This window comes from Trichechus manatus, unplaced genomic scaffold (genome assembly GCF_000243295.1).
Source record: "Trichechus manatus latirostris isolate Lorelei unplaced genomic scaffold, TriManLat1.0 scaffold00152, whole genome shotgun sequence".
Lineage (NCBI taxonomy): Eukaryota > Metazoa > Chordata > Mammalia > Sirenia > Trichechidae > Trichechus > Trichechus manatus.
The window spans coordinates 5,496,846-5,522,729 of record NW_004444088.1 but is presented as its reverse complement, the minus strand read 5'-3'; the positions used below and the strand labels follow the sequence as shown (position 1 = coordinate 5,522,729).

The 25,884-nt window shown below is 37.3% G+C and overlaps 1 long non-coding RNA gene across 1 annotated transcript in view; it reads left to right on the top strand.

Moving 5' to 3' along the window:
* LOC111822288 (uncharacterized) overlaps positions 1-25,884 on the top strand; it is a 72,976-nt gene that overhangs the window by 7,691 nt on the left and 39,401 nt on the right. The window contains exon 2 of the long non-coding RNA XR_002825572.1: positions 6,577-6,629. This is a non-coding gene — a long non-coding RNA (uncharacterized LOC111822288). The remainder of the gene's footprint in view (positions 1-6,576; positions 6,630-25,884) is intronic.

Below are 25,884 nucleotides of genomic sequence, written 5' to 3'. Positions count from 1 at the left end.
AAAAAAAAAAAAAAAAAAAAAAAAAAAAAACCATGATACTTCCTAAGAGCCCGCCCAGCTAGAGCAAGGGGAGGCCAGTGCATAGATGGTCTGGAAAGTACCCTGGGGGCAGAAGCTAAGAAAGGTTCTGAAGCAGCCCAGTCAGCCAGGTAACACATGAGTGCAAGGGAATTAATGCTCCATGAGACAAACTTTGCCCAATGAAAAACAGGAGTGAAGAAAGAAAAAGCAAATGAATTCTCCTTTCTTTCTATGCCCAGCTCACTGTGAGTACCAGTGGTTCCACGAAGTCTGTCAGGAAAGTGTCCTGCATGCCAGACACTAGTAAGGTTTTCACAAAAAGCTTACAGTAGCTTGTTAATGCACCCACTGCCTTTCCTTGCTTTCCTTCTTTTCTCACAACATCTGCTTTTTTCCCCCTCATTCTTGTTCTGGAATTGAACCTACCAAGAAACTCTTAGTTTGAAGCTTTTTCTCAGCCTGTCTTTACTAGGGAAGCACGCTATGCCAGCTTGCTCTGGGGCTTTTCAAGGATGAGGAGACCTACACGAGGTTAAATGGGACTCTTGGTACAAACTGGAAAAAGCCCTAGGTATTTGGGGAAATAAAAATGTGACCATGATTTTTTGATAATACTAATGATATATTAAAAAGCAATTTAAACAAATAATTATATATTAAAGACTAAACATCGCATTTTTAAGACTAAGGTATAAATTTTTAATTCTTGGAAATTCTTCCATGTTTAAATTAGATTTGTGAAATGAATTAATTTGCCTCTTGTGAACAAGAGGAAAGTGCAAAATGAAAGGGTTCTGTTTCTGAAGATTTCTATGTATTTCTTTCTTTTTTGTGTGACTTAATGTAAAAAGGGAAAAGTAAGAGAGGAAGAGGAAAGGCAACACTTTCTGCTTTCTCCCTACCTTTCTATGAAGGTAAGCTTTGGGAATAATTAACTAGCCTCTTCTTCCCTCTAAGTAGAGCCCTGGTGGCACAGTGGTTAAGAGCTATGGACGCTAACCAACAGTTGGTAGTTCAAATCCACCAGCCGCTCCTTGGAAACCCTGTGGGGTTATGAGTTGGAATCAACTTGACAGCAATGGGTTTGGGTTTGTCTTCTAAATCCATGCCAAGTTCCCAGAGTCCTCTTTCCCCATCTTCAATAACCCATCTTCCTTGACTTGCTCCTACTATCTATCAGGGCCCATTTTAAAGTTCTTTTCCTCCAGGAAGCTTTCACCCAACTCTTAAGGTTGGTCTTGGTGTCACTTCTTGTTTAGCTACTTCGCAGTCCCTCATCATGACACTCCACGCATCACACCGTGTTCTAATTGTCCATCTCACTGTCCATGTCTAAGCTCCATGAAGGCTTGGTTCATGTCTGTGTAGCTCACTACTATATTTACAGTGCCTAAACTAGTCCCTGGTGTATAAAAAACCAAACCCATCGTCATCGAGTCAGTTCCAACTCATAGAGACCCTACAGGACAGAGTGGAACTGCCCCATAGGGTTTCCAAGGAGCAACTGGTAGCTTCAAACTGCTGACCTTCTGGTTAGCAGCCTGAGCTCTTAACCACTGTGCCATCAGGGACCCCCTGTTATATGGGAGGTATTTCATAAATATTTGTAGAAGGAAGTAACAAACAAGACAATAAAGAGTAAAGAAAGGAAGGGGGAATGAGAAAGAGATTTCAAATTCTTATGGAATCCAGAATTTCTGGAGCCACTGAGGCTGGATGAACCCCTGAAACACTTGCCCAGAGATAATCTTTAAACCTGAAACCTAAAGTATCTTCTTTAAACCAAACAATAGTTTAGCTTAATTAGTAAAGAATTCAGCCTTGATCATTGTGCTCTTTTAAAGAATTTTCTGTATGGGATCAAAGTGACAACAGCAACTCGGAAGATTAGATAGGAAACTTAGAGGACAGTGAGTTTATATTAATAGGGGAGAAACAGTTCAGAAGGGAAGGTAGGAATGTTTGCACAACTTGAAGAATGTAATCAATATCACTGAATTTGCAGGAAGAAATTGTTGAATGGGTGTATGTTTCTGTGTATATTCTCAACAAAAATCACAAAAATAAAATATTTTTAAAAAAGAGGAAAGAAGGCAAGGGAAGGAGGTAGAAGTGTAGTTACTATTTCACCACTTGTTATCTCCATTCATAGGAACCCATTGCTAGTAGAGACGTAGAGCTCTCAAGGGGAATGGAGCAGAGCGGTGGTATGCTACTACTCTTTAGAAAGTGTAAAGTCACTCAGGTGGATATAGGTTCTTTCCACCTTTCTTTTCCTTCTTGTAACTTGGATATTAACTGTCCATGTTGCTCTTATGGTGTTGTTAGGTGCCAACAAGTTGGTTCCGACTCATAGTGACCCCATGCACAATAGAACGAAACACTGCCTAGACCATCCTCACAATCGTTGCTATGTTTGAGCTCATTGTCGCAGCCACTGTGTCAATTCATCTCGTCGAGGGTCTTCCTCTTTTTTGCTGAACCTCCACTTTACCAGGCATTATGTCTTTCTCCAGGGAGTGGGTGCTCCTGACATGTCCAAAGTGTGTGAGACAAAGTCTCACCATCCTCGCCTCTATACTTTTTCCAAGACAGATTTGTTCGTTCTTCTGACAGTCCATGGTATACTCAATATTCTTCGCCAACACCATAATTCAAAGGCATCAATTCTTCGGTCTTCCTTATTCATTGTCTAGCATTCACATGCATATGAGGCGATTCAAAATACTACGGTTTGGGTCAGGTACACCTTAGTCCTCAAAGTGACATCTTTGCTTTTGAATATTTTAAAGAGATCTTTTGCAGCACATTTGCCTGATGCAATACATCATTTGATTTCTTGACTCCTGTTTCCATGGGGGTTGATTTTGAATCCAAGTAAAATGAAATCCTTGACAACGTCAGTCTTTCTTCCATTTATCATGATGTTGCTTATTGGCCCAGTTGTGATGATTTTTATTTCCTTTATGTTGAGGTATAATCCATAGTGAAGGCTGTAGTCTTCGATCTTCATCAGTAAGTGCCTCAAGTCCTCTTGGCTTTCTTGAAGCAAGGTTGTGTCATCTGCATATCGCAGGTTGTTAACAAGTCCTCCCCCAATCCTGATGCTACATTCTTCTTCCTGTAGTCCAGCTTCTCTGATTATTTGCTCAGCATACAGATTGAATAAATATGGTGAAAAGATTCAGCCCTAACGTACACTTTTCCTGATTTTAAGCCACATATTATCCCCTTGTTCTTTTCAAATGACTACCTCTTGGTCTATATACAGGTTCCTCACGAGCACAATTAAGTGTTCTGGAATTTGGATTCATTGCAGTGTTATCCATAATTTGTTATGATCCACACAGTCGAATGTCCTTGCATAGTCAACCGAACACAGGTAAACATCATTCTGATATTCTCTGCTTTCAGCCAAGATCCATCTGACATCAGCAGTGGCATCCCTTGTTTCATGTCCTCTTCTGAATCTGGCTTGAATTTCTGGCAGTTCCCTGTCAGTGTATTCCTGCAACTGTTTTTGCAGCAATACAGTGTGTGATATTAATGATATTGTTCAAGAATTTTCACATTCTGTTGGATCACCTTTCTTTGCAATGGGCACAAGTAAGGATCTCTTCCAGTTGGTTGGCTAGGTAGCTATCTTCCAAATTTCTTGGCACAGATGAGTGAGCGCTTCCAGCTCTGCATCCATTTGTTGAAAGATCTCAGTTGATATTCCAGCAACTCCTGGAACCTTGCTTTTTGCCAATGCCTTCAGAGTAGCTTGGGCTTCTTCCTTCAGTACCATTGGTTCTTGATCATATACTACCTCCTGAAATGGTTGAACGTTGACCAATTCTTTTTGGTACAGTGACTCGGGGTATTCCTTCCATCTTCTTCTGATGCTTCCTGTGTTCAATATTTTGCCATGGAATCCTTCAGTATTGCAACTCAAGGCTTGAATTTTTTCTTCAGTTCTTTAAACTGGAGAAATGCCGAGTGTGTTTTTCTCTTTTGATTTTCTAACTCCAGGTCTTTGCACATTTCATTATAATACTTTATTTTGTCTTCTCAAGCCACCCTTTGAAATCTTTTGTTCTGCTCTTTTACTTCATCATTTCTTCCATTCACTTTAGCTACGCTACTTTCAGAGTCTCTTCTGACATCCTTTTTGGTCTTTATTTTCTTTCCTGTCTTTAGGTGTCCATGTACTACAGTAAATATTGGGAGTCAGTATACAGCTGCAGTTAATAGCATAGGAACTGAAACCAGACTACTTGAGTTCAGATTCCAGCTCTACCACTCATGAGTTGTATGCCCATGAGCAAGTTATGAACATTAATTTCAGCTCACCTTACCCATCCATAGAAGAGGACTGAAAGTACTACCTTCTTCATAGGATTCTGCTGAGACCAGAATTTCTACAGTCTTCATAATGAGGATTATTCCAAGTCTGTTAGCTATTTTTGTGGTATGGCGATCACGTAACCTTCTCCCTCCTAGACATTATGTAATCTTCTCCTTCCAAACATCAAAGTTTCAGTTTCTCTTCCACTGGAAAAGTGTATGAATTTCACTGGTCATTGGTTGAAACTGTATAATATAATACACACTTGATACATTCCTCTGTGATTTCAGGGACTGGAGGTTGTCCTACAGGGCCTGCAGAGAATAGGGGCTGAACCAATACTTGTTGAACATTTTAATGAATTTCACTCCACTCTGATATTGAGGCAGAAGTTATCTCCCCCCTGACCTCATGTTTTCTTGTAGAGTAACTCCTGCTACTGTAGCACCCTGGCCCTTGACTTTTGTCTCCTTATTCACTCCTTCCAAAGGGAGAAGAAATGATTTATATGATGGCTGAGCTTGGGGGAAATAACTAGACATGCAAAACTCAAGCCCTCTTGGGGTCCTACTTGTTGGATCTGCCTGTTACGACATTTTAATTTGCTTTGTTATGCAGTAAGCAATCAAGGTCTGAAATAAAAGCCAAGGCTATCTGGAACTGCTTGTGACCCAGTAGGTACAACAGGTATGAACTGTTAAGCAGTTCATTTGCCTACAGTTCTAAAGCCATACCCTCTAGGCTGGCTTATCAGTAATAAAGCTGACATTTTCATCTCCATTTGCTCATCTTCTTTGTGTCTCTCTCAACTGATCCCAAACTGAAGAGGGAAATAATGGCATATCATTGACCTTTTCAAAGTCCATAGGTCATTTCTTTCCCTGCTCTGTTAAATACTACCTATAACTCTCACTGTGTATAGAACCTACTTTATATTGCCCTGCAATTATTCATGGGGTATAATGTATATATGTTATTTCTCATCAAATTATTTGTAAGCTATTCAAACCAATGGCCCTAATTCAGAGCAGTATGAACCCCTTACAATGTCTGTTGCAGTGTAATGAATAGGTGTGCCATTACCAGTCTAATCAAACTCTTTTTCATATCCACAAAACCAAATTACTTCATTTTAATGAGATGACCTTTAGTATTTTGTCACCCATTTAAGAAGACATAAAAGAACTGAGACAAAAAACAGAAAGGGGAAAGTAACAACAAATAAATAAACTATTAAAAATTCTCTAGAATTGAAATATTTAACTAGAAAATTGGCAGCAAATATTAGCAACTAAATCTTGTGAGGCATGATATCTTAATTAAAAAGTAGATCTCATTAAAATAACTATAATTCAATAAGGTTCCACTCATTAAATTTCATCTTTGCAGTTACAGTTAATGTCCATTAGATGATAGAGGAGGGTCCACATTTAGAGGGTACAGAAAAGCAATGGAGCTTACATTCTTCGGTCATATAATTGCTGTTTGTCATTAGACGTTCTTAGAAGAAGAAATTTGGAGAAATGCAATACACATTATGCAAATAGAATGCAATTCTGTAGCCTGGATCAAAAGCAATGAAATTTTTTCCATGGTGTGTATGTATGTACTTTTTTTTCCAGGTAGAGATGAGATGACATTCTTCCAATCATTCCTCCTCTAGAGTGACTGTATGGATACCAGATAGTTAAATAGAGAAAGAGAGGATGTCAAAGCTATAATAGGGTATATTTTTGGTTTTAGTACTCAGTATAATAATTATCTTTATAATAACTGTAACAATAATAATAACAATAATAACTACCAGATTTAACTATATACCAAGCATTGATCTAGGCATGCACATAAGTATGCATGTGCAGGGGCAAACATGTACACACCTTCCCACACAAACACACTCACTCATGTCATCCTCAAAACAAATTATGAGACAGATACTATTGTTATTTCCATTCTGTTGATAAGGAAACTAAGACACAGAGAAGTTAGGAGACTTGTTCAGATTCACACAGCTGGTAGGAGTCCGAGAGAGGATTTACACCAGGAGCTCTGGCAGTAGCATCCTTGCTATGGACCTGTACCTTAATATTCTTTAATAATTTTTCTTATATCCTGAGAAATATGCTCCTGTGAATATTCTCAATCCAAAAATGCTATTATTCACCATTAAATATAAAATAATTTAAGCTTATAGATACTTAAGAACATTTACATCTTTCTTATAGCAGCTTCAGTTTCTACCATTAAGACGTGACCCACTCCAAAAATCATCAACAAGGTATGTACCCTTCAACTCAGCAAACCTGCTTCTGGGAGTATATCCTGAGAAAAAATCAAATGTATATGTTTTCATGATGTTAATGTATGCATTGTTTATAATGCAAAAATTATAAAAAGTAAATATTCAACAGTAAAAAATTAGTTAAATAAATTTAGCTATAGTGATGCCGTAGAATACTAGACAGCCAATACAAACTCCTTATAAAGAATGCTTAATTAATCGTGACAATTTATAGACTATATTGCAAAGTGAACAAATTACAAAATAGCACCATAATATTTTTCCTTATGTTGTATATGAAAGTTTATTTATCTGTGGGAAGTATAGTTACGTGTGTGCTTGTACAACCAGTACCCAAAAAAATCCTGAAAAACATGTACATTAACATGTTTAAAAAATTATCCCCTAATGGAAGGATACGAGTTATTTTAATTGTCTTCTCAGAGCCATTCAATATTTTCTAAATATTTTATAATGCATGTGTTCTACTTTTGAAATTAGAAAAAAAAAGGGATTAAATAGTAAAAGAAACAATTCATAGATAGTAGATAGACAGACAGACAGATAGGAAATGTAAAGGAATTTCTGAGAGTGGAAACGGAGTCAAAAACAATACTAGAGATTTATTATTCAATCAACAACTCGAGGATTGGGAAACGCACAGCCTAAACTGCGCATTGCAAAGAAACGAGGCAGCAACAGGGGTTTACTGTCAGGATTAAAAAGAGTGCCCAAGAAGTCCAGGCGGTTATAGTCAATTTTTCAGAGGTTGATTAAAATGTCCTTCAAAATCCTTTCTTGTCTGAAATGTTAGTTTCCTCAAGAAAACAAATGTCACAGGTCTGAGGAGGTCAACTCCTGATGAGCAGTTCTCTAAAAACCAGGCGTCAGCTTGTCTGGAACGCAGGAGTTAGAGAGCGGGGGCTGGGGGGCTTTTGATTATACACAAATCTACAGAAACAAGCTAATCACTTTTTCTAAAAGTTAGGTTACTTAATTATCTTAAAATTCTGCCTTGTGAAACTAGGTAGCAGCCATGCTCTTCCGGACTGGGCATAAGTAACTCCATCTTTGTTTTCAGCTTCCACAGCCACAATTCTAATGAAGTATTAATGTGCAATGGTATAAAAAACCCTTTATGTTCCAAAAGCAATTTATCATTGTAAATGATTTTTAAAAGTACATGTCAGAAAGCCTATTAGTACTTCCTGCTCTGCACTTTGTTCACGTCTCCTCATTTAACCATAACTGAGGAAATCTCAGACAGAGGCAGCTCATATTCTTATTACATGTGAATTTTTTACCTACGGTACAATTAAATTTTTACAAAGCTCTCTAAGACAAACTACATTTGAAAGGGGACAGTCGAAAAGGACAATGGGGGCTCATTTTTCTGTTTTTACTGTTATTTCTGTAGTAGAGAGTTGATTTAATCATGCTCCTCACTTCACGGTGGATTATCATCTGTTTTCATTTTTTCCTCAAACCCAACTACTATTTTTCTTCCATTCTCTTAGTCCTTCACTTTAAATGTTTCGTGTCCTTAAATATGGGTGTATCTTTTATATGTGGTATATTTTGTATGATTGTGTTTTTAATTTATAGAAATAATATGCCATAAATCGTGCTTTGTTTCTTGCTTTTATCAGTGAGCACCAATAGCTGTATCATATCCTCTAATGCTGGAATCCATCACATTTTACTTATTCATTCCCACAGTGATGGACACCTAGGTTGCCTTCAACTTTTTCTTCCCCCAGGAAACACTAGAATGAACAGCTTTGTACATGTTCCTGAGCCAGAATTTCTGTAGGACACTAACCCAGGGATGTGATTGCTGGGTCCTAGGACATACACAGATCCCTGGTGGTGTAGTGGTTAAGAGCTTGGCTGCTAATCAAAAGGTTGGCAGTTCAAATTCACCAGCCACTCCTTGGAAACCCTATGCGGCAGTTCTACTCTGTCCTGTGTGGTTGCTATGAGTCAGAATGGGCTTGATGGCAACGGGTTTGTTTTTTGGTTTTTAGGACATAGTTATTTCACAAAATCTTGCCAGAGTTTGTTTTGAAATGACTTTTCCAGTTTACATGCTAAATAGAGAGTTACTAATTAAAAAAATAAGTAGCAACTGTTTTCTCCTGCTTGGGACAGAGGAATTCATTTTTCAAGAGAATTTTGTTTGGAAAAACAAGATGATAGGACCTTTTGGCTTATTTAACAGACACATAACTAATTCGGAAGGGAAAGTTGGATACAAAAAAGAACTGAATTACTTTGCCTGTAAAGACTTTTCATTGTAGGCAAGGGAAATCTTCCGGCATAAAGATGCTTTTAGAAAACGTTTTTCGTTTTATTCTTACTATGAACAAAGACTATGCTATCTCAATGAATTATTATTTGCTTTTGAAGACTGTATTTGTGTGTGTGTGTGTGTGTGTGTATACATTTTCAAGTTACTGACTTTGGAGGAAAGAAATAGAGACAAGGGGACTACAGGCAGAGTGAGGAAGTGTATGTTTTCTTTCTCCTATTAATGAACAGGTCTTAGAGCATACTGGACTTGACATTCCAAGGCCCACTAGGAAATTCTACTGAATCTCTAACTCAAGTAGTATAATAATACACTGACTATGGAAATGAACCACTGTAAATATTGTATAATTATTGAATTCTGTTGAGGACAGAGCAGATCCAGAAAGTTGGAGAAAGAGGCTGAGTCCATGTCTTAGACTAAACAGTAAAGGGAAGTGTGGCCTTCCTGCATGATGCCTTCTTTGAAGCAATGAAGTTGACAGTCATAGAAAACCCCAACCAAATAGAGTTAAGTCACAAGATCATATGCACATTAGCACGTTCAACAGAAAAGTTGAAGGGTGGACAATGTACAGCTGATTTCAGAGTTCAAGCAGTATTTCTAACTATATTTTGCCCTTAGCCATATTGGGCTATGTGTGCTGGCAAATCTCAGTAGCTGCTTTAGTACTTACATTCCCTTATATTTCAGGTCCAGTAGGAAAGAATGAGACTCCTTCTCAAAAATTTCAACAAAAGTCTCATATTATCTCATTGGATCTAATTTGGCCACATGTTCATTCTTGAGCCAATTATGAAACCAGGGGCTTGTGATACTCTGACTGACAAGCCAGTCAGAGCCCTGTGCCAGTTAGCTTCATCTGAAACATTTCTGTTGAGAATGAAGGAGGAATCATTACCTGAAACCCCAAACCAGGTACTATGTATACAAATAAACTCCAAACCAAAACCACTGCCGTAGAGTCGATTCTGAATCATAGCGACCCTGTAAGACAGAGTAGAACTGTTACCGAACCCTAGAAGGTGGGTGCTTGTCCAGCGTGCTCAGACTTGCCAATGATCTGAACGCCGGTCTTTGAGAAAGAGGAAAAAACTTTACTGCAATGCACGGAGCAAGGAGCCAGGAGGAAGTTCCTCAGATTCGACACCCTGAGCTATGGGGAAGCAGGGCTTATAGGTGATTTGGGCAGCAAGGTGGTGGCTCCCCAGGCATAGTGGGGAGGGAACATTCTAGAAGGTGGCCAGGAAACAGGACGTGACTTGGTTCTTGTCGGACCTCTCGCTTTGGAATAGGGTCTAAGTGATGATTTTTCTTCTGATTCATTCAAGCTGTTGCTGCGTCCTCTGTTGAGGTCAATTAGCAGTCCCAGCTGGCCCTTCTGTGCGTGTGCAGCAGGCCATCTGGCTAGGGCTGGTTTAAGGACTAATGGAAATTTACTAGTACTTGTAGGGTCGGGTTACAGAACTGCCCCCACAGGATTTCCTAGGAGTGGCTGGTGGATTTGAACTGCCGACCTTTTGGTTAGCAGCCAGAGGCTTAACCACTGCACCACCAGGGCCCCAGGTATACAAATGGCAAGTAGCAAACACAGTGAGGGTCTGCCATAATTTCGTTCTCTCAGAGAAAGCTTCCCAGTTCTCATTCTACTTCACATCTGAAGAAATAAAACATGCTTCAGGGAGTGCCATATAGGTACTTGAAGAGAAAGGTATGTGTTTTACACCCTTGACACGTATTTGGAAATATTGTTTTTGGACAATATGGCCATGGAAGTTTTTCTACCAATGTTCATGCTTGAACGCTCTAGCCTTTCTTCCTCTTCATCTTGGATATTGACTTACAAACAGAAGCACCTCAGTTAACAAATTGATCGTCTGAATTACTAAATGAAATCACAAGTCTCTTCTATATGTTTTCTTAAACACTGTATTTCATATCTAGTTCATGAAAAGGATAATAAATGCCCTAGTGTTTCCCATTTAAATAGGGAATAATTGAAAGGAAAAACGACTATGCTTCACAGAAATGCATAGCCAGAAATTCATAATTCAAAGCAGTAAACAACAAACAGCTGGCTAACAAACAGTTATTTTGCTAATCATTTTTTTAAATAATAGAGTATCATCAGAATTAAATCAGAATTTACACAATGCTCTTTGAAAAATCTTACTACTATAGGATAGCAGATAACTATATTTTATCTTCTTGAGAATGATATAATTAATGACTATCAATAAGTGTCTCTGTATAGCCTCACTCTGTACTATACAACAGAGTTTGTATATAGGCTCCTCCCTAATGGTGAGTCTGGGAGTTAGTTTTTAAGGAGAAAAGAAAATGAACCATTGATTGAATGTTTATTAAGTGCCAGGCCTGGTGGCAGGCACTTTGCATGTAGTATCATAGTAGGTATAATTAATTCCTGTTTTGCAAATGAAGAAACTGAAATTTAGACAGTGGATATCAGATCGGAGCAAAATGCTTATCATTGTCTGTAAACTGATTAAATGTGTGGTTCATCAGTTAATGGCTCAAGGTATTCAAGTATGATATGGGTGCTAAGGGAAAAAGGCAGAAACTAAAATGTATTTAGCCCCTAATATTTTTTTGGACATGGTGCAAGATAATTTATATACAAAGAACTCTTAAAACACAATAAGAATACAAACAATAAAAAATAATAGACAAAAGATTTTACACAAGAATATATGCAAATTGGCTAATAAGCACACAAAAATATGCCCAACATCATGTCATCAGCGACATGCAAATTAAAACCGCAGTAAGATACCTATTAAAATTGACAAAATAATAATAAAATCTGACAATACCAAGTGTTGGTGAGTAAACAGAACAACTGTCGATCTCATAGATTATTGGTGAGGACGCAAGTACCCACTCTGGGAAATGGTTTGACAGTTTCTTATAAAGTCAAACATACATTTACTATATGTCCTTGGCATCCCATTCCTGGGTATTTACTTTAGAGAAAAGAAAGTCTACATTTTAACAAAGACTTGTACATTAATGCTCATAGCAGCTTAATTTATAATAGCCCAAAACTGGAAACAAACCACATATCTATTGCTAGGTGAGTGGATAAACAAATGGTGTATATTTATACAACAGAATATACTACTCAGCAATAAAAAGGATTAAATTATTGATATACCCAACCACATGGACGAATCTCAAAAGCATCATAACGAATGAAATAAGCCAGGCCAAAATAAAAAGAAAGGATACATTCTGCAGGGTTCCATTTCTGTAAAATTCTAGAAAATAAAACTAGTCAACAGTGGCAGAAAACAGATTAGTGGCTGCCTGAGTGAGGATGCAGAATGGTTTGGATTCCAAAGGGATACAAGGAAACTTTTCAGGGAGATGGAAATTTTCATTATCTTGATTGTGGGGATGATTTCAAGGGGTTATATAAAACTGATCAAATGATGCACTTTAAATATAGGTAGGGTATTATACTTTATAGGAGTCCCTGGGTGGCACAAAATGTTAAGCACTCAACTATTAACGGAAAGGTTGTCAGTTCGAACCCATCCAGAGGCGCCTTATAAGAAAAGCTTGGTGATCTGCTTCCGAAAGTTCACTGCCTTGAAACCCTACAGAGCACAGTTCTTCTCTGCACACCTGGGGTGGCCCTGAGTCGGAATTGACTCGACAGGTTTTTATTATTATCATAATTATTACTATTATGCTTTATATCTCAACCAAGTTATAAAAAGCAAATAAGGAGAGGAAAGGAAACATTATTCTTTCAGCATGAAATTGTCACACAGTACTATTTATTCCATTGCCTTCCAGAAATCTGCAAAGCTCATTATGGTATGACAACTTGCAACACTAGAGAATTATAGGTGGTAGAAGCACTTTCCTTTGGTAAAGCAACAATAGTCAAAAGAATGTAAAATACCTCCATGCCTGCTTTTGCCTATCAGCACTCCACAGAATTCTACACCCAGAAATTCAATACTTTCTTCTTTGATGTCTACACACATTAACACCTGTATGAAGACCTGTAAGCTCCCTGCTCCGTATTAATGAAAATGATTAACAACACCGACTCGGCAATAACTGCCACCAAATCTATTAGGATTTGTGCTTTACAATTATTAATTTTTTAAAAATATTTTATGGTCAAACCAATACAAATCCACTTTTTTTTCAACTGGTAAATGATTCAGTATTATCATCTTGGGTCAACAGATTTTCTTCAATTTGCGTTTCCTGTTCTTCTATGGGGAAACCCTGATGGCGTAGTAGTTAAGAGCTACAGCTGCTAACCAAAAGGTCAGCAGTTGGAACCCACCAGCTGCTCCTTGGAAACCCTATGGGGCAGTTCTACTCTGTCCTATAGGGTCGCTGTGAGTCGGGACCGACTCGATGCCTACGGGTTTGGTCTGGTTTTGGTATTCTTCTCTGGAGCTTGTGTGGTGCAGTTGTTAAGAGCTTGGCTGCTAACTAAAAGGTTGGTAATCTTTTGACTCGAAGGCAATGGAGTTTTTTGGGGGGGTCTGTTGTTTGTTTTGTTTTGTTTTGTTAATTCTTCCAGGTTTCTTTTAACATAAGGGTCTTTCTGTTTCTCCCTGCGCTGCAGTTAGATTCATCTTGAAAAATTGGTGCTGAAAGCCAGTGAGTTATTCTGCGAACTTAATCTAATGTCATCTCCTTTCCCTGTATTTGGAGCTTCACTTAACCAGCACAGATTTGGGTTGGTGGGGAATTTTATTTTGCAATACTAATCAGAACTATTCAGAAACGCAAAAGAATCGTATAAGATTATCACTTTAGATAAAACAAGTTTAATTAACTAGGTAAGTATTTAGTATGAAGGATAAAAGTAACTTCTTTTATTGTATTTACTATGGTGAGTAACAGAAACTTTTTGTACTTGAATGTTTGTTTATTCACTCTCTGACAGCTTTCTTAAGTACAAAAAAAATAGTTGCATTTAAAGTACCAAAGATTTCCTGGCAGTAAGAGTCAAATATTTCCAGTAAAAGTCTAATGTAACTTGGGTTTTTAGACTAATTATACACCACTGGAGAAGACTCTTATAATTTTAGAGCTGGAAGTGGGCCCAGAGATTACCTTGTCTAGCCCCCTGGTGGTTCAATGGTTAAGTACTCGGCTGCTAACCAAAAGGTAGGCGGTTCGAACCCACCAGCCACTCCCCAGAAGAAAAGATCACCTGGTGATCTGCTCTCGTAAAGACGACAGCTAGGAAACTCTATGCGGCAGTTCTGTTCTGTCATATAAGGTCGCAGTGAGTTGGAATCAACTTAACAGCACATGACGACAGCCTGCTTATGTCCCGAGTGAGTAAACTGCAGCGCAGGTGTCGAAGGACTTACCTGAACTCACAGTCATTTAGTTCATTCTTCCGTTTATTCAGTTCCATACCCTCTTACTTTAGGGCTTGATCTAATAGTATTAATTATATGATAGCATAGTTAAATTAATGCACTGGATCATAGCACAGAGCAGCATAGTGAATAACTTATTTTAAGATGTGATATTTGTATTTTGACTACTTTAAGGACTAGAGGTATATAACAATCCAGATTGAAAAATAGTGGCGCTCTCCCATTATTTTGGGGGAAATATAATTAAATGCAAAATCTATTTCCAACCCAGAAAACCTCTCCACAAACATAATAGAGAAAGAAAAGTTTTATTACTGAATATGCTTTAAACAAGAATGTGAGACATCTTTGCAATCAGCTAAAGAGGTTGCAAAGACGGGAAAAATCTCACCCTTTATATAGCTGAGGGGATACAACCCAGTGCATTCATGTGTTCGAGATGAAACTGCTAACTTTCTGGTATCTTTTTGGTAGGCTACCTGAAGTTATGCTGATCTTCTTCCAGGAGACTGGGGGCTAGAGGAGGGTTGTTACCTAAAGTTGCATTTCAGAGAGGCGACTGCCAGGTCCTTGAGTCAACATCCTAGACTTACATACTTTGCATAGGAACAGAGTGAAAATTTACAAGTTACATAAACTTAATTCTGAAAGAACAAGGGAGGAGGGGAACCTCTCTCTTCATTTTCCCCAGGGAAATTAAAACCTCTTATTCTCAATTTGTATTTGTCCTTAAACCTCAAGTATCCACAATCCCATACTCTAAACAAATTACTGTTTTCATTTTTTCTAATCTCACCAAAATCGACTTGGGATTTTAGTATCTTCAGGTGCCTGAATAAATAAAGGTATCCAAGAGCAAACTGGAGCATTTGTTAAAATTAAAGCCAAGAGATTTATTGAAGAAATAAAATGATCTGGATCGGGCAGCACTTTGTGAGGATTCACACAAGTACTCCAGCGAAGGGAATTTTCCCCTGAGTTTAAGTACAAAAACATCCAGGAACTTACAAGGAAAAAATTTAGACTGGCTGACATTTACAAAATCATGATTTAACAGACAACAGTTAATTGCAAGATCTCTTATAAGCATTGTTTTGTTAATCATAAAGTTTGATTCAGTTCACTTTTTAATTTCTGAATATTTGGGGGGCCAGCCTGACTGAGTGTCCTTCCTGGGAGCATGCTGAGGTAAAGAGAGGTGAGGGAAGCCAGCAGGTTTCCGGAGATCTTCTGGCTAGCTGACTTTTGAGAGTCAGCTCAGGATGAGCAGTAAAAAAAAAAAAAATGGAGTCAGCCTACTTCTTTGGCAGAAGCCTCTTCTTATGCCAAGCACCTAGATTTTTAGGTTTCCCTCCCAAAGGTCAACATCCACATTCATTACATGTTCCCCATTTCTTTGTTCAAGAACCCAGTAAGCACTAAGCACAACAGACGACTTCTCCTGATTGAATGAGAAATTGTCTAATTTAAGTTTGAAAAAGTTTGTGCTGAACACTGTGTAGACATTACATTGTAAATGGGGCAAGAGTAGAAATGAGGATGTAAGTGAAGTGTTGTGCATTAGTGTGTTGTGAAATGATGTTGGCTTGGAAGACATGGTGCCAAAGAAGAAGCAAAGAAATGAACTGATCTGTACAGCATTTTGAATGCGAAGTTGACAAATTGGTCATGGGTAATGAGGAAGAGAGAAATTATTGATGGCTTTTGGTTCAAATCTCGGACAGCTGGGTGGGAGATGGCATAATTTAATAAAATGGAAGGTATGAGAGAGGGTAGAAATAATAGGATATGGAGGAGGTAAATATAAATAATTCCATTTTGGAAACAACGATTTCAAGATACAGATTGAGCAGAAAGATGTTATCACAGATTGAATTGTGTCCCCCATAAATATGTGTCAATGTGGCTAGGCTGTAATTCCCAGTATTATGTGGTTGTCCTCCATTTTGTGATCTGATGTAATTATCCTATGTGTTATAAATGCTAACCTCCATGATGTTAATGAGGCAGGATTAGTGGCAATTATGGTGATGAGGCAGGACACAATCTACAGGATTAGGTTGTGCCTTAAGTCAATCTCTTTTGAGATTTAAAAGAGAAGAGTGAGCAGAGAGGAGGGAGACCTCATTAGCATCAAGCAAGAAGAGCCGGGAGTGGAGTGCATCCTTTGGACTCAGAGTCGCTGCACTGAGAAGCTCCTAGACCAGGGAAAGATTAATGATAAGGACCTTATCCCAGAGCTGACAGAGAGAGAAAGCCTTACCCTGGAGCTGGTGCCCTGATTTAGGACTTCTGCCTTCTAAACTGTGAGAGAATAAATTTCTGTTTGCTAAAGCCATCCACTTGGGGCATTTTTGTTATAGCAGCACTAGATAACTAAGACAAATGGCAAGGTCAAGGTAGAAGGTCAAAGTTAAAAATAAAAATGTGCATTCATCAGCATATAAATGGTATTTAAACACACAAGGCTAGAAGTAATCACCTAGGGAGAGAATGTAGATAGAACAGGTATCGTGTACTGACCTTCTAACATTCAGAGGTTGAGGAGAAGAGGAAACAGCATTGAAACTGAGAAGGAGCAGCAGACAAGGTAGAAGGACAGTCTGGACAGTGTTCTGTCACAAAAACAATAGAGGAGTAACCATCAGGACAATGCATACCAAAACTGCCAAGGGATAGTATTTCTCATCCACTAGGGTGGCTACAATCAAAAAGAGAGATAATAATAAGTGTTGTTCAGGATATGGGAAAATTGGAACCCTTATACATTGCTGATGAGAATGTAAAATGGTGCAGCCATTTTGGAAAACAGTCTGGCAGTTTCTCAAAAGGTTAAGCATAGAGTTGCCGTATGACCCATTAATTCCACTCCTAGGTATGTCACCAAGAGAAATGGAAACATGTCCACATATGACTTGTAGACAGATGTTCACCTAGCAGTATTATTCATAATAACCAAAGACTGTGAACAAGCCATGTGTTCATCAACTGATGAATGGGTAAATAAAATGTGTTATATGCATAAATGGGATATCATTTGGCAATAAAAAGGAATGAAGTATTGATGAATACTGTAATATAGATGAACCTTGAAAATATTATCCTAAGTGAAAAAAGCCAGTCCCCTCAAAGACCACATTTTGTAGGATTTAATTTATACAAAATGTCCAGAATAGGCAAATACACAGAGATAGAAAGTAGATTAGTGTTTGTTCAACTGGAAGGGAAAAGGGGAGTAAAGGGAGGGAGAAATCAGAAGCAACTCAGTATGAGGTTTCTTTTTCGGGTAATGAAAATTTCTAAAATTGATTGTGGTGATAGTAGCACAACTCTGTAAACATACTTAAAACTATTGAACTGTGAACTTTTAATGAGTGACTTGTAAGGTATGTGAATTATATCTAAATAAATGATAATACATTTTTTAAAAAGCAACAAGAAAAGACAGTGCTTCATGAAAGGCAGAGTGTTCAATTGTGCTAAATATTACCGAGAATGACAAAGTGGCCATTATTTTCAGCAAGATGAAGTTCAGTCATAACTCTGACAAATGAGGTAGCTATGAGAGCCCTGCTGGAATGGACGAAGAGAAGATGGTGAGTAAGTGGAAGCAGTGACCCTAGATAACAGTAGAGAATATTGAAAGGGTTCAGATAAATTAAATTATACCTGAAAGTCCAGGTGTTTTTTGTTTTTGTTTTTTTAAAGATGGAAGATATTAAATCATAATTTTATGTGAGTGTGAATAATCCAGGACGAGAAAGAAACTTAAAATCTTAGAAGGAGTGGTAATTGCAAAGTTACCAGAGTGGCTAAGAGTGAGTTGAACATAGTGAAAAGGGAAGGGCTTGGCCTTGGATAGAAGCAGAACACTTCTTCCATTTTAATATGACGGACTGCAAAAAGTGGGGGTTTATATTCAGATTGGTGGGTGAACTTGCTGATGGAAAGAAGAGAAAGCTTCTGACAGATATCTTCTAATAATATTTAATCATACTTTTTATGATATAGTTAAATAGTAAGCTAAGAAATTGGCTGAAAGATGGAGGAGAGAAAAGAGTGATGTTTCAGCATGAGGAAGTATAAAATATTCATTCTGGAGAATTAGAAAATTCGGGCAATAAGTTGTGTCTCATTGAATTTTGGGATCAGGAATTTAAATTGCAATTGTTACCACAAATGTGCAAAAGTCTTTGATAATGTTTAACTAGTGTAGGCATATGTAGTGAGTAGATGATTGGGTTTAAACAGAGTTGGGGTCTTTTATATATATAAACAAGTTTTCAGAATGGAGTTAGCAAAGAGCAAGGAAACATATGGCATTTTATGATGATAGTTTTGGACCATGGATTCTAAGTAGGATAAGGATAAGGAGAAGACATGAGATGTGTTATGAATCCTGAAAGAGTTGTGGAGTCAATACAAGTCTCAGTGAGATCAAAGGATTTTCACTATGGAGATATTTGAGGAGATGAGGGGAAAGTGTATTAGATGATATATTCAGAGAGTTGCATGTTTGAAAAGGATATATCTGAAGTCATGAGGTATTGGAGGTGGTAAGATCTAGGGCATTATCATGAAGGCATTTTACTGAACTAGAGGATAAAGCCGGCCCAAGGAGGCAGTCAAGAATTCGTGAGGCCAAGTTATTGGATGAGTCATCCATATAGAAACTGAAGTCACAAAAATTGATACAAGAATAGTAGGAGAAGAGAGTGAGTCAGCTTTTAAAATTGTCAGGGAATAAGGGAGAGTGACCTAAAGGTGGATAGATGGTGGCAACAAGACAAGAGAGCCGGTGGTACAACCCCATGATAGGTGCTGCAAAAATCTGCATCTTTTGGAAGTGGAGGGTAGAGAAATTGTTTACAAGTGGCTGTAGAAACCAAAGTGAGTGCCTGCTTTTTCTCTAAGACCTGAGATTGGCCTAGAATTTTGCTGCTGGTAGATCCTCATTTCCAGAGAAACAGGTTTGGGAAGGTACAGAAAGAGGGAGGGGGCTGTTAAATAGATTGGGATTATAATTTTGGGTGACGATAAATGACCTTGGAGCCGGACTTTGGAGATGAATGAGGTAAGCATGATGTCCTGCATTCTTAGATGTTGATAGGATAACGTTTCAGGTTACAGTCCTTGGATTTTGTGGGAATTTATGGACCTGTCTGGCTACTCTTCACTCTTGCAGCTCCAATGAAATACCAAGACAAATTAAAGACTCATCTCTCTATGCCAGCAATGTGAGAGTGAAGTCTAAATAAAATCCTACAGTATTATTTTTGTGTCAATGACTTTTAAGTGTTTAGCCTGATAAAACAGAGAAAAGAAGGTTGTGGTAAAAAGGAAGCAATTATTTCAAAAGAAGAAATTTAACATTGAAAGAAATTTGGTGAACATCAGCTAGTAGTCACGGTGTTTGGTATATATATTTAGTCGGTACTCATTTTTGAGCATCTAAAGTGTCAGGTCAGGTACCATTAGCATTTGACCGAGAGATAAACAAGGCATGGCTTACTCAATTCATGCATAATTCATAAGTTAGTTTTAGACTGTCTTTCAGAAGATTGAGATCCTTGGCTCTGATTTACATGAAAGACAGAAATAAATCAATGGAACTTCAATCTTCTTGAACACAACTTCCCTAAAATGTCTTAGCTGACCACTGATTTTCTGGACTTCTCTTTCCCTATAGTAAGGGCACAGAGGATCATTTGGCTTTCAGTAGAAATCCAACATAAATGTATTTATGAATATTTCTCGATATATTGTAGGTTTGTAAACTTTAGTGCTTAACCCCCAACCTAGTAAGAAGGAATGTAAAATAACGCAAACAGAAAGTTACCTACATTCTCTTCTAGCTCTGTCTATACCTGTTGTCCATCCAGCAATAAGAGGGAGATGGAGGACCCTGAATATAATACTTTATAAAGAATAAAGGAACAGGAAGACAGAATACAAAGAACAATAGTAATCTGAAACAGTAGACACCCCAGCAGCAAAAAAAACTGTGTCACTGAAAAAATTTCCACAAATGGATTTCCAGCTTTGTTTAGGAAAAGAAAAGGAACAGACTCAGGCTAATTAATTCAACTGTAAGGTTGCCAGCTAGTGACTCTTTAGTTAAAACCAGCCTAGAGATAATGTTCTGTTTAACTCTCTAAGTAGGTTTTTTTTGTTGTTGTTGGGTAGATTTTTAAAAAATTTTAAATTGGTTTCAACACTTTAGTACCAAAAGATTTTACACTTTTCTCTTGAAATTCAAAAGATCTGGCAACACTGGAGCACAGATCTGTATTCTTGTTTGGCAGCTGGCTAGACATAATTAAAAGCCTTGTCTTTAAACTTAGCAGTTTGTCCCGTTTCCGGACACTCCCTGCTGTCTCCAGACTCTGTAGAACAAGTGTCAATTCTCAGTCGTCCAAACATTCATCTGCATTCTCCTGGGCTACTCCTCTTCCCCCACCATCCATCCTTCACACATCAGCTCCATGTGAATGACCTTCCAAAGTGTAAATCCGATTATATCATTCCTCTACTTAAACGTCCCCAATGGCTTCAAGTTGTTGTTCATATAAAATCTAGATTAGCTCAGGGCTTTTCCTGATCTGATTATTGTTAGAGCCGTGAATGTCCCATTAATAAACGATGTGAATGTAGTAAATGGTGTTTTGTGCACCTAACCTAGAACAGTGATTGTGTAATGTACTGCTAATACCAAAAAAGAAAAGGCTCTCGTCTCATGATTATGTAACGTTACTTTTTTATTTGGTATGTTTTAAATAATTTAGCAGTCTGCTTTTATTGGTACTTCAAGGGGAATTTTTGGTTTACTTTCAAATTACATAATCTAAAATGCAGGTCAAGAGGGTCAGTAGAAAAATTTTAAAGTCATCCAACAAGATATTTATTTTTGATAAAAATAATTTCCTCATATGGGAGACGGTGAGTTCTTGGAATGGAAGTTATCCAAATCCAAAAATTAAATAAGGCATTCTTTTAGAGAGAAGACTTCTTGTTATTTATATATATATATATATATATATATAAACAGTCTCAGATTAGAGCATGAGATTTCAAGTACTGGCCAAAATTTCATCCATAAAAGCAATTAATTGAATTAATATTTCCCAAAATAATTCCTTGGAAATTATTGAGGCCGACTTACATACAGGTACTAGAAAAGGCCAGAAATTGAGGAGCTGATAATTTTTTTACCCTTCTTTGTTGCTTTACCAAAGCAACATCTCTTACGAAAGGTGAAACATTTTTTTTTTCTCTTCAAAGGAAAAAAAATTTTTCCCTTAAATTATTCTTTAAAATGCAAAGGCAGAAAAAATGTATTTTGAACATGATGTTCCAAAGCAAAGTACCCGTAATGATATAGACAAATAATAAATGCTTTTTGGAGAAAGGAATGGAAGAAATGTAGCAATGGGATTTTTCCCAGTTCGCCTGTTTCATGTACCGATCCAAAGCTAAAGAAACAAAGTTCCTTTAGGGAGGTACATGCGAAGAAAGGAAGGAAGGTAAAGGATCCAAAGTGAGAGGCATTTAACAGTTCACTTCATGCCCTCTGTGTAAAAACATGCGTACCTACGCTGTGTATTTAGAGTTTCTACATTGCACATAGCCTGACATTTTGTTTACTAGCCTCGCCATCATAGCAATAGTCATTCTACGTTTTATAACATTCTCCTGATATGTGATTAGGAGCCCGGGTTATGGCACTCAACTGCTAACTGGAAACGTCAGAGGTCCAAAACTACCAGTGGCTCCGAGAAAGAAGGATGTGGCAGTCTGTTGCTATAGAGATTTGCAGCCTTGGAAACCCTATTGGGTCGCTACGAGTCGGAATCGACTCCACAGCAGTGGGTGGTGGAGATATGTGGCGCCCCCTATCTGAGATATGGAAGTTATTCGTTCACACTTCACGGATGATTAAAAGTTATCACTGAGTAATCACATGTAGTTGTGATGGCCAAATGAAAGATGCAAGCAAAGGCATTTTGTAAACTACCCAGTTAAGAAAATATTATTGTTGCTGTTAGGTGCCCTCAAGTTGGTTCCGACTCACAGCGACCCTAGGTACAACAGAACGCAATGTTGGGAGTCCTGGTCCCTTCTCACAATCACTGCTATGTTTGAGCCCTTTGTTGCAGCTACTGTGTCAATCCAACTCCTTGAGGGTCTCCCCTTTTTTGATGACCCTCTACTTTACTAAGCATGATGTCCTTCTCCAGGGACTGGTCCCTGTCTATTATTTATGTCTTTATCAAAGGTTGATTTACAAACGTGCACTAGTATAATAAACAGCCTATTTAACATTGTCTAATGTTTAATTGATTTATTTTGATTAGTTTCCAAAAAATAATCTAGTTAAATTATTCTTTAAAATGCAAAGGCAGAAAAAATGTATTTTGAACATGATGTTCCAAAGCAAAGTACCTCTAATGGTATAGACAAGTAATAAATGCTTTCAGTATAATAAATGTCCTTGGCTGCCATATATCTTACAACTTATGGCATAATGCCTGAAATTGTTTGCAATATAATACACACCAAAAACCAAACCAAACCCACTACAGTCGAGTCCATTCTGACTCATAGTGACCCTATAGGCCAGAGTAGAACTGCCCCATAGGGTTTCCAAGGAGCAGCTGGTGGATTCGAACTGTTGAACTTGTGGTTAGCAGACAAGTTCTTAACCACTGCACCACCAGAGCTCCTATATAATACATACTTGAAGTATTTTTTAACTAATTTCTCATTTTTATGCATTCCAATGAAAGATAGTTCTATAATTATGCAATATCAAGGGTGAAGTGTTAAACTCTTATGACTCATATATATACACACAAACATATATAATCTTTATGACATATATTTGAGACATATATGTTGTAATAGCATATATGTAGATGTATAATTTTCTAGACCTTTGTAGCATTTACTGTATGTAGTATTACATACATGTCATAAGTATCACATATCTATATGATCTAGAGAAATTATGTAAGCGGATCCATCTGAAGCCAAGTCCTCTGTAGATGATATTACAATTGTACCAGTAATTCCAGTTTCACTTCATCTTCCATCAAAATTCCTCAATATAAACAGAGCCTCATGCTGGAGAAAAACAAAGGTGTAGTATCAAAGGATCTAGATTCTTTTCACAGCTCTGCCATTAGCTTTCTGTGTGCCTTCCTGCAAATAACTTAAAATCTATAGTTCTCCATATTTCTCATGTAAAAAATGGAAGGTTTTGAAGGATCTCAAGATGATCTATAAGTCTTAGCATTTTATAATCTCTAACCAGATGACCTGGAAGCTACCTCTAGTTCTCAGTTGAAGTATTTGTAGTTTTCTTAAGATCCAAGATTCTCAGCAATCATTGACCGATTGTACAACTGTTCCTCCAGCTAATATGTAGCTTTAGGACATCCTTGAGTCCACAGATTACATTTCAAATATTGTACATATGTGATTTTTTTCTTCTTCTTTGGGGAAGGATTTAGAAATTTTACCAGATTTCCAGTGATGTGTTCAGGCACAGAGGTTTAAGTTTTAGATATCTGAACAACCTAAACACGGTAATTTAATGGCATCATGGGCACATACATAATCCTTTTTTTTTTTGTGGTGGTTGTTTTAATTCAAGCCTATTTGGCACAATGCTTGGTTCCAGACCACAAGACTCTGTTAATATGAGGCCATATTAAATTAAGGTTTTATCTTTCCAAAATTCTTCACAGTAACATATTTATTATTAAAACCAGTAGTTACTAAGCACTTTATATGTACTAAACACTCTTCTAGACTCTGGGGAGTCTGAGGAACAGAAAGACTAGTAAAGTTGGCTGGTGAAGAGTGACTGAGGACAAGGTTGGTATGCATGTAGGTCAGAGAGTGAGGCAGGGACCTAATATGTAGGACACCAGGAGGAACTTGAATTTTATTTGATTGGTAGTGGAATGTTCCTGGAGAGTTTTCAGATAGGGAATTATTAGATGTAATTTATATTTTTATGAAATCACTCTGTCTACTGTGTGGATAATACATTTGGTATGAACAAGTATGGAAGCAGTGAGAATATTTAGAAATCAAATGTCTTTCAGAAGATAGATGCTGCAACTTGGTCTAGGTACCATATTTTTACGCAAATAACGTGCATCTTCTATGTTTGTTTGCCAGCCACGCCCTCCCCCCGTGAAGTATTTTCATAAACGCTGCTACGCCAATTTTTTTCGTGTTGCTGTAAAAAATTAGCATAGCTTGCTTACAAGGGCACAGTTGGAAAACAAACGTAGAAGGCATGTGTTATTTGCATAAAATACAGTAGCTAGAAGAAGAGATGGAGTGACAATATACAGATGTATCAGACTATTTTTGAAGTAGAAAAAACAGAATTTATTGATTTATTAGAGAAAGACTTGAGCTTAATTGGAATAATAGGGTAATAACAGTATGTTTACCTGGCTTATGTGAAAATCCATGAAGATTACAGATTTTAGCTCTGAAATCAGAAAAGTCAGCTTTTTTGGCAACTCCTGCTCATTGTAGCATAAACTGTAATTAGGTTTGCATCCCCCCCGCCACAACTATATAAAAGAGATTCATAATTTTATTAATCTCTGAGGATTAATATGGTACATATCTATAGATATAACACACATAAACAAAAGTTTTTTGTGTACTCAATATTTTTTAAGAGTATAAAGGGCTGCTGAGACCCCAAAAGTTAGATAATTACTATGTTAATCAGCATATAATAATACTATCTATTCATTGGGCCTTATATAGGGACATGAAGATAAATATCATGACATATGGCTCCAAAGAGCTGTTAGTCAAGTAGGCAGGAAAGATGTAACACAGCTATTATGTGCAATGTGAAAAAGAAGGTTTTTAGTCTGGTTTAATCCAACAAATACTTATTGAACATCTAGTTCCTATATTTTACCACTTTTTCTTTAGTGGTGCATACTTTTTTATGCAGCTAATTATTTATCAAACTGGTTTCTAATTTAAATTGCTTTACTTAGAGTGAAAGATATAATATCCATACTAATTGAAAACTAAAAAAATAAAATAATTTGATTTTGCAAATATTTAGCTTCTGATTCATATTTACTCATTTTCATTGTATTGTTTTTGTGTTTTTTAAAAAAATATTTAGACATCTTCAGTAAAGTATCATTCATAGGAAGATAAAGCCTTGAATAGGGATGAAGAAATTAATTACTTTTGTTCTATTTTTTTTTTTTTTTCATATTTTATTGTACTTCAGGTGAAGGTCCACAGAACAAATAGCTTCCCATGAAACAGTAGCACACACGTTGTTTTATGACATTGTTCAACAACCCCACAACATATCAACCCTCTAACTTCTCAACCATTTTTTTTTGGTGAAATAACACATAGCCAAAGATACACCTTTTCAAAAATTTCTATATGCACAGTTCAGTGACATTGACTACACTCTTCCAATTGTGCTGTTATTCTCACTTAAGATGAAGGCTTACAGAACAAAATAGTTTCTCATTTAACAGTTACTACAAAT